We start from the raw sequence: 10,315 nt of genomic DNA on the forward strand, positions 1-10,315 counted from the left end.
AAGACTTACTGAAGAGATGAGTCTTCAGTAAAGACTTAAAGGTCGAGACAGAGTCTGCGTCTCTCACATGGGTAGGCAGACCATTCCATAAAATGTGTAGCTCTATAGGAGAAAGCCCTGCCTCCAGCTGTTTGCTTAGAAGTTCTAGGGACAGTAAGGAGGCCTGCGTTTTGTGACCATAGCATATGTGTAGGTATGTATGGCAGGAGCAAATCGGAGAGATAGGTAGGAGCAATGTCCAAGTAATGCTTTGTAGGTTAGCAGTCACTGTTCAGACAGCCTAGCTATACTGGAAATATAGAAATACACGTTTAAATTATTTAAAACATATCCTGCAGGGAATTCTTGCATTAATTCTATTAACTGGGAAATGTACAAATGTTGAAATAAAAGAATAATGTATATATACTGTGATTGCAATTCAAACAGTCCAAACTGTCTAATTCCAATTCTATTCCAATTCCATAAATTGGAGATTGTTGAAATTCAAATGGAATTCAACAGATTTTCTCCACTTCATGAGAGAATTACAGAACTGATTTGGAATTTCAAATCAAATTTAAATTGACTCCAACCCTGGTAAATGAAGTGGAATGTTGACCCTAACCCTGGTAAATGAAGTGGAATGTTGACCCTAACCCTGGTAAATGAAGTGGAATGTCAGCTGACCAAGTTCTATCAAAGTCTGACATACAAGGCTGAGGATCATACATGTCTGATGCACCTCATAGTCCTCACCAGCAGAGAGCAGCATCTCCATCACCTTGTTCCGCTGGAAAATAAAGAGTGAAGTAGAAGTGTGCTTTTCCAGAAGGGGGAGTAGTGAACTCATTACGATGCTGAGCGTTCAGTTGTTCCACTCTCCCATAGAGGTCCTCTGTGTCCCTCAAACACAACTCTGGACCTCGAAGCCAGTTCCACTTTTCATTGTTCCCCCCTAATCAGGGACAGATTTAGACCTGGGACGTCAGGTGGGTGCAATTAATTGTCAGGTAGAACAGAAAACCAGCAGGCTCCGGACCTCACAGGGTAAGAGTTCAATACCCCTGCTCTTTGTCATTCTATGCATTCTCCCTTCTGCATTATGGTTAAGCAGGGATGGGCGTAGCCAAAGCATTAATCAATCACGCTTAACTGTTCCAGTACATAGTTTATGTCCTCAAAGACAAGTCTGATTAAATTCCAATGCATCTTCAGGAGCCCAGGGAAACAAAGAGAGGACATGTGACCTTTTTCTGGGGACATATACACAGATGAAAAATTGGATATAAAACGGTCCTTAAACCTTACTCACCAAAGCAAGACGGGTGACACCTGTAGCGATTCATCTCCATTCAATGTATGTTTGATACATTGTCTATTGCTTCGGTCAATGAAATGAACATACATGAGTTTTGTCTTTTGTCTTTGATACTGAAAAATAGATACTTCAATTGTAATATTATGTAAAACGTTGCGGTTATTTGTGTGAATATGACCCTATGCCGAATGTGCACTGAATTGATACAATGAGCTTTCTGCCTTTCTACCTGGATTCATAGACTAGTATAACATTATTGTGTTGAAAATAATCGACTGAAATAGTGTGATCTTCATTTATTTCAATACTATGTTCTGTCTGACAACAGAGATAACACTTGTGTGTTGTCAAGATTGCTATCAATGTTATCACATCATTAGTAGCATAATAATAATAATAATAGTAGCATAAGTACAATGATATTGCAAGTTTGTGCACTAGTGTGCGTCAACATTGCTACATGCAAGGCCATTAGTGCATGTTTTCTCCCCTATTTTCCTTCAAACACTCCTCTATCTGTCCATATGCTGCCACAGCTGAGCCCAGGGACAGAGACCGAGAGGACTAATTGAGCCCACCATGAAGAAAACGAGAAGATTTATTTAAACCTTTATGGACCTTTACGTATCGACTCTTAATTTGAATTGATTTGACATTATCTTTATATAAAATGTGTGATTCACGTTTCGCCTTGAGAAGATTATAAAATGAATTTATCAACAACTTTATTGTAAAACAACCACACAACAGTGCTTGGCCAATTTATAAATGTCAGTTGATATGAAGTGTTTTATTGCTGGGAGATAGAGTGTCCTAAATGGGTGGGCTCTAAATCTTATTGGAAGTGTACGCCTCAAGCACTCGGCTGTTCCCTCATCTGTCTAGTTACCACACTGGCCCAGCCAAATCCCAGCCGATGGGAAACACTGGGGAATATGTTCAAATTGAAAGAAGAAACAAAGGCTATTTACTGACAAAGGCCTTGTAATTGTTTTTATTCTCCCAAGACTTTGGCCTGAGAGAAATAAAGCCAGATGTGAATTTGCATTCTCAATTAAAATAGTTCAAATTAATTATACAGAGAAAAGAGATTTGGAAGAAAAAAGTTGTCCTCCCACTCCTGTACTCGTACTCTTGAGGGTAAAGCTAAATTAGCTTGTCTGATTGACATGGCTGCAGCAGGCTTGAAGAAACATTGATGGCTGTCAGTTATTTCATTTTTAATTTGGGTCGTTTTAAGAGTGTTTTCATATATATAAAGGACAGTTTCTCATAGCTACAAATATTTATTTTCCTCCTACACCCCAACCCCGAGTAAGATGTTATCACCACAACAAACTAAAGTGGTTTTTGATTTCTAGGAAAACTTGTTTGTGTCTTTAGAAGTCTATAGATATCAGAGAGACAAGGTTAACTGAATTATTTGCAAAATATTGTCATTTATTCCCTTAATCTTGTATTTTCATTCAACTGTTTACCACAAATATAGTACATTCATTCACCAAGGAAAATAGGATTTAATATCATGGCACAAAACCCTGAGACTAATACAAAAGGCAAGAAGATGGTTACCCAGGTACACAATGGTGCATTGAACCATTGTGCGCTTGGCACAGCAACCAAAGATTCGTGATTGAAAAATGACAATAGGAATAAATGTGTTTTCCTTGTGGGTAATCCATTTGGCCTCAGTTTGAGAGCAGTTTAAGTGAACTGAGATGCCTACTGGCTTCTAAGTGTGTGAGCTCTCAGGATGTTGAAGGAAGATATTTACTATATTTGTTTAAGATTTTTTACACAAGTTGGTGTATGATGGCCAATAGTTTGTGTGTAAATTGAATCATAATTTTCTTCTGCCGGTATTTCTATGGGATTTTACCAGTGACAAACGTTTTATATGAGGCGACAGTACAGAATGTCATCTTTTGTTTGAGGAGATTTTCATACATACAATATCTGTTTTACCGTTTAGAAATGAAAACACTTGTATCTAGTCCCCCCATTTGAAGGTGTCATTAGTATTTTGACAAATTAACTTATAGTGTTTTAAAGTAGTCAAAAGTTTACTATTTGGTCCCATACTTCTAGCAGGCAATGACTACTGTTGGATGCATTTACAGTTTGTTTTGGTTGCGTTTCTGATTATATTGTGCACAGTAGAAATTAATGGTAAATCATGTATTGTGTCATTTTGGAGTCACTTATTGAAAACAAGAATACAATATTTTTCTGAATACTTCTACATTAATGTGGAAGCTACCATGATTACGGATAATCATGAATGAATCGTCAATAACTTTAAGTGAGAAAGTTACAGAGGCATAAATGTCATGCCCCCAAAAAAAATGCTAACCTGGGGGTATGATCTTTGTGCATACTAAACTTTTGACTACTTTAATAGACTATAAGTGAATTTGTCCAAATACTTATGACACATTCAAATGGGGGGGGGGGGGGGATTAGATACTGTATATAGTGTTTTCATTTCTAAACGGTAAAAAATATAGTATGTATGAAATACCTTCAAATAAAAGGTGACATTCTGTACTGTTGTCTCATACGAAACATTTAATCCAAAATACAATTACTGGGGTATAGAGCCACATTTAAAGTTTTTGCTTCACCGTCCAAATAAACACGTAGGGGAGTGTATATGGGATGTATGGTGTAATCAGCCTTAACAAGCTGTCATAATATGGATACCGTAGGTTAATCTATACTCTCTTGACCTTGGCTGATCATTCTCTAGAGTGCCAAAAGAGATCAGGCCTTGGGCACATGAGACATAGGAGTGAAAAAAACACTCACTTTAGCAGTGGCCCACGGGGGTCAAAAACATCTGTTATATCCCATGCATACGAGGCAAAGCTCCCCTTGCAGTCTATCTGGAATCTTGAGCCTCAAATTTGATTTTGAATTAGGATAGGAAATAATAATCTCTCAGACACATACAGTACCAGTCAAAGGTTTGGACACACCTACTCATTCAGCGGTCTCTTTACTTTGACTATTTTCTACATTGTAGAATAATAGTGAAGACATCAAAACTATGACATAACACATATGGAATCATGTAGTAACCAAAAAAGTGTTTGTAACGATGTGCGCTGAGAGTCGGGAAGAAAGTTCAGGGAGTGAGTGTATTAATCAACAAACGAAACAAAATACAAAACAAGAAACACGAACGACGCACAGACATGAAACAGATGACGCCTGGGGAAGGAACCAAAGGGAGTGACAAATATAGGGAAGGTAATCAAGGAGGTGACGGAGTCCAGGTGAGTGTCATAATGCTCTGATTTGCTTAACGATGGTGACAGGGGTGCGCCATAACGAGCAGCCTGGTGACCTAGAGGCCGGAGAGGGAGCACACGTGACAGTACCCCCTCCCCGACGCGCGGCTCCCGCCGCAGGACATCGTCTTCGCAGACGATCCCAGGGTTCAGGAGCGGACCGGTCACCTCTGCTAAGGCGCGGGAACCTGTCGATCCAGCTGAGGCGTGAGAGCCTGATGAGCCGGCTGAGATCTCCTCGGTTGCCTCTGTCGAGGCATGGGAGCCTATCGAGCCCGCTGAGGCATGGGAGCCTGTCGAACCCGCTGAGGCATGGGAGCCTGTCGAACCCGCTGAGGCATGGGAGCCTGTCGAACCCGCTGAGGCATGGGAGCCTGTCGAACCCGCTGAGGCATGGGAGCCTGTCGAACCCGCTGAGGCATGGGAGCCTGACGAACCCGCTGAGGCATGGGAGCCTGACGAACCCGCTGAGGCATGGGAGCCTGTCAATCCCACTGAGGTATGGAAACCCGTCGAGCCAGCTGAGGCAGGGGAACCCGTCAAACCCACTGAGGCATGGGAATCCGACAAACCGAGGCAGAGGCCTCCCAGGTAGCTCCGGTTCTGATACCCGGACCCAACATCACCTCCAAAACAAAAACAAAACAAACCACTCCCTGATGCTTCCCTTAGGTGAGGCGTCATTCTGTAACGACGTTTGCTGAGTGTCGGGAAGCAAGTTCAGGGAGTGAGTGTATTAATCAACAAACGAAACATAATACAAAACAAGAAACACGAACAACGCACAGACATGAAACAGAAACAATGACGCCTGGGGAAGGAACCAAAGGGAGTGACATATACAGGGCAGGGAATCAAGGAGGTGATGGAGTCCAGGTGAGAGTCATTATGCGCTGATGCGTTGTAAAGATGGTGACAGGGGTGCGCCATAACGAGCAGCCTGGTGACCTAGAGGCCAGACAGGGAGCACACGTGACAGTGTTCAACTAATCAAAACATATTTGAGATTTGAGATTCTTCAAAGTAGCCACCCTTCGCCTTGATGACAGCTTTTCACACTGTTGGCATTCTCTCAACCAGCTTCATGAGGTACTCACCCGGAATGCGTTTCAAGTCATAGATGTGCATTGTTAAAAGTTCATTTGTGGAATTTCTTTCCTTCTTAATGTGTTTGAGCCAATCAGTTGTGTTGTGACAAGGTAGGGGTGTTATACATAAGATAGCCCAATTGGTTACTACATGATTCTATATGTGTTATTTCATAGATTTGATGTCTTGTACAATGTAGAAAATAGTAAAACATAAAGAAAAACCCTGGAATGAGTAGGTGTGTGTCACGGATTCCCCCGGTACTGCTGCTCATTCCATGCACCAGCGCCGGAGGTCTACGTCACCGGCCTTCTAGACGTCACTGAACTGTTTCATTACGCACACCTGGTTCCCATTTCCCCTGATTTATTAATTTTAGATATGTGCCCTCTGTTCACCATTGTCTGGATGGTTATTGTTCCCATGTCCGTTGGTCTGTGAGTACCTGTGCTTTGTTATTTCGGCTTTCGTGCTGCATGTATTGTGCATTTGTTATCACGGGTCTCGCCCCGTGTATTGTTCTGCATTTGTTATCACGGGTCTCGCCCCGTGTAGTGTATTGTGGGTCTCGTCCCGTGTATTTATTAGAGGTTTTACCTCGCTCTTTTGTTTGGGTCACATCCCTGTGTTTGTTTTGGGCTTCTTCCATGTGCCTTTCATGTCATGTTGTGTGTTTTGGGTGGAGTATTAACACTACCTGCTACGTATTCCTGCGCCTCTTTCCAATTATTTATACAATGTGACAGTGTGTCAACATTTGACTGGTACTCTATGTCTATAAATGACTTAAAACCCTTTATCTCAGTAGGCAATTCTCACAGGACAGAAGAACCCACCACCATTATGTATAGACTACAGCATCATGAAAACACTATCAATAAACTACTAAATCAAAACTAGATCTTATCTTGAACATTGTCATCCTATGCGTTTTCTTTTCAAAAGCCTTTTTATTCCACGAGGAACATGGACCATTGACCAATTGTTTCTTTCCTATTCTGTATTTTTCCAGCCTACTGTTGGTAGAAGTGTAGCGGTGGAAGTTTCCACATCACCCCTTCTGACCTTATCTTCTCCTTTGTGCATTCTCTCCAGGTGTTCATTGGTCGTCTTCTCTTCATCTTCCTCTTCTGCTCCTCCTCTTTCCTTTTATGTTCTAGGTTAGTGGCTGTTTAACAAGGCTGCTTTTGTCCTTTCTCCATGTCCTCACCGTTCTTAGTTGAATTGGTTAAACTAACTTCTCAGCTTGAAATACCAGCACCTTCACCATCAAATTGCTAGATTCTCAGTTGGTGCAGCTGGCTTAGGTGTTTCCAAGGGGGCATTCATGTGTGATCCAATTTCGCATACCAGTGTGGGGTCGTGAGGAAGGAAACTGTTACGCAGCACAGAGACACCTGTGACAGTTCGTTTTTGGAAACAAGCAGATAGCTCAAATCAGTAAGGGTGTCACATAGCTGTGTCATGGAATATGTGTCAAGATGAATTGAGTGGTTCCTGTAGTGTTGTTGACTTTGCAAAGGAACTACTGTTGACATTCAAACATCACAGTTCTAGTTTGCTCACTCCCTGACAATTATCTTAGTAAAACAATTAGCACATCAGCGAATGTCTGAGTCCATTAATCCCACGGCACTCATTAATTAGCCTATAATCCCAGAATCCTGTGATTCCACTGTATTTAATACAAACATACAGTCCAGACATGATGTGGGGACATACGCCAACTGAGAGAGAGAGAGAAAACGGCAGGGTAATTAAAAAATATCAATTAGACATTTTTTAGTTATGGTTAATTAGAAGAACTTGCCTTGATACTAAGGCACACTTGGAGTGTTGACACAGCTAATCTACCAGGACCTCATCAAACCAAGAAGGAACTTGTTGAGTTTAATCAAAAGGGTAGATTTCATATTCTAATTATCACCTCTAATTAACAGAAGGTGCTAATTGCTAATTATGACGTATTATTATGAATGCAACCTCTACTGGTGTACTGTGAGTCTAGGCTACTGAGAGAATAGGGAAAAACTAATCAGGCATGTCATGGACAAAACAAACAGTTATGAATATGAATTGGCTACTGGGTGCTACCTAAACAACAGATGGAGGGTAGATATTGCCTGAAGCAGCTTTGTGGGAATCGTCATAGACAGAACATTCAAATGCCAAGGCCAGCTTCAGAGCTTGATCAAGCTGTAATCTTGAAGTCTTGGCCTTCCTGGGGTTGGCATTTTGACTTTCTTCCGGGGCGGCGCACCTGTATACGGCAAACACAGCATGCTATTATCACACGATCTTCCACATCTTCTATGACATTGAAATTCAAAGGATTTTCACAAGTGTTTTGAAATGACTTTCTGACAGAAGAGTCAATAGCTAGATCCCTTCCCCCCCACAATTAATTAAATTCAATTTACCTTTGATATTTTGGTCATTAAATTTCTATCTCACAATCATGAATGTTTCAGTTATGCAGATTGAGTAGAGCCCCGTGTTTTGAGGCTATAATATAGTGTTTGGTCTCCTGACGGGCCGACCCCAGGTGGTGAATGTAGGAAACAACACTTCCACCTCGCTAATCCTCAACACAAGGCCCCCGCAAGGGTGACCATGCACGCCTCCAACTCAATCATCAGGTTTGCAGACGACACAACAGTCTGATTACCAACTATAACAAGACAGGCTACAGGGAAGAGGTGAGGGCCAGGAAAAGAACCTCTCCCTCAACGTCAACAAAACAAAGGAGCTGATCTTAGACTTCAGGAAACAGGAGAGGGAGCATTCCCCTGTCGATGGGACCGCAGTGGAGAAGATGAAAAGCTGCAAGTTCCTCGCCCTACACATCACTGATGATCTGAAATGGTCCACCCACACAGACAGTGTGGGGAAGAAAGAGCAACAGCGCCTCCTCAACCTCGGGAGGCTGAAGAAATTCGGCTTAGCCCCTAAGACCCTCGGGAACCTTTACAGATGCACAATTGAGAGCATCCTGTTGGGCTGTATCACCGCCTGGTACGGCAACTGCACCGCGCGCAACTGCAGGGCAATCCAGAGGGTGGTACGATCTGCCCAACGCATCAGCGGGGGCACACTGCCTGCCCTCAGGACACCTACAGCAGCCGATGGGAAAGGAAGGCCAAAAAGATCATCAAAGACACCCGAACCACGGTCTGTTCACCCCGCTATCATCCAAAAGCCAAGGACAGTACAGGTGCATCAAAGCTGGGACCGAGAGATGGCGCCGAAGCGGATGGCTTATGTTTTACATGTTCCTAACCAACTGTGCTATTTTGTAAAGACGTTTTGCATAGTATAACTTAGTTTTTAAAGCTTTTTTGTACATAATGTTGCTGCTACCGTCTCTTATGACCGAAAATAACTTCTGGACATCAGAGCAGAGATTACTCAACTAGAACTGGAAGAAGCTTTTTCCTTTAACGAGTCTGACGAGAAGGATATAATGCTTTCCCGGGAACAAGCCATAATCCCTGTCATTTGCGTGAAGAAAAGACGGAGGAAAGGGGGGAACAGGTCAGGCTGCCTTCTGAGAATTCGTAGGCAAGCGAGTACTGCCATCCATTCTATTGGCCAATGTGCAATCATTGGAAAACAAATTGATGACTTACTATCAAGATTATCCTACCAACGGGGCATTAAAAACTGTAATATCTTATGTTTCACTGAGTCGTGGCTGAACGACGACACGGATAATATAGAGCTGGCAGGATGCACCGGCAGAACAGAGAAGCTACGTTTGGTAAGACGAGGGGTGGGGTGTGTGTCTATTTGTCAATAACAGCTGGTGCGCAATGTTTAATAGTAAAGAAGTCTCGAGGTATTGCTTGCCTGAGTCAGAGTACCTTATGATAACCTGTAGACCACACTATATACCAAGAGTTCTCATCTATATTATTCGTAGCCGTCTATCCACAGACCACTGCTGGCACTAAGACCGCACTCAACCAACTCTATAAGGCCATAAGCAAACAAGAAAATGCTCTCCCAGAAGCGGCGCTCCTGGTGGCCGGGGACTTTAATGCAGGCAAACTTAAATCCGTTTTAACTCATTTCTACCAGCATGTCACATGTGCAACCAGAGGGGAAAAAACTCTAGACCACCTGTACTCCACACACAGAGACGCATACAAAGCTCTCCCCCATCCTTCATTTGGCAAATCTGACCATAATTAAATTCCTGCTTACAAGCAAAAACGAAATCATTAAGTACCAGTGACTCGCTCAATACCACCTCATTCATCGGCTTCATCAATAAACGTATCGACGACATCATCCCATAGTGACCGTATGTACAAATCCCAACCAGAAGCCATGGATTACAGGCAACATCCGCATCGAGCTAAAGGCTAGAGCTGCCGCTTTCAAGGAGGGGGACATTAATCTGGACGCTTATAAAAAAATCCCGCTATGCCCTCAGACGAACCATCAGACAAGCAAGGCGTCAATACAGGGTTAAGACTGAATCATACCACACCGGCTTCAACGCTCGTCGGATGTGGCAAGGCTTGAAAACTATTACGGACTACAAAGGGAAACCCAGACACGAGCTGCCCAGTGACGCGAGCCTACCAGATGAGCTAAATGCCTTTTAGCAGCACTGAAGCATGCACAA

This window comes from Salvelinus namaycush, chromosome 33 (genome assembly GCF_016432855.1).
Source record: "Salvelinus namaycush isolate Seneca chromosome 33, SaNama_1.0, whole genome shotgun sequence".
NCBI classification, from domain to species: Eukaryota; Metazoa; Chordata; class Actinopteri; order Salmoniformes; family Salmonidae; genus Salvelinus; species Salvelinus namaycush.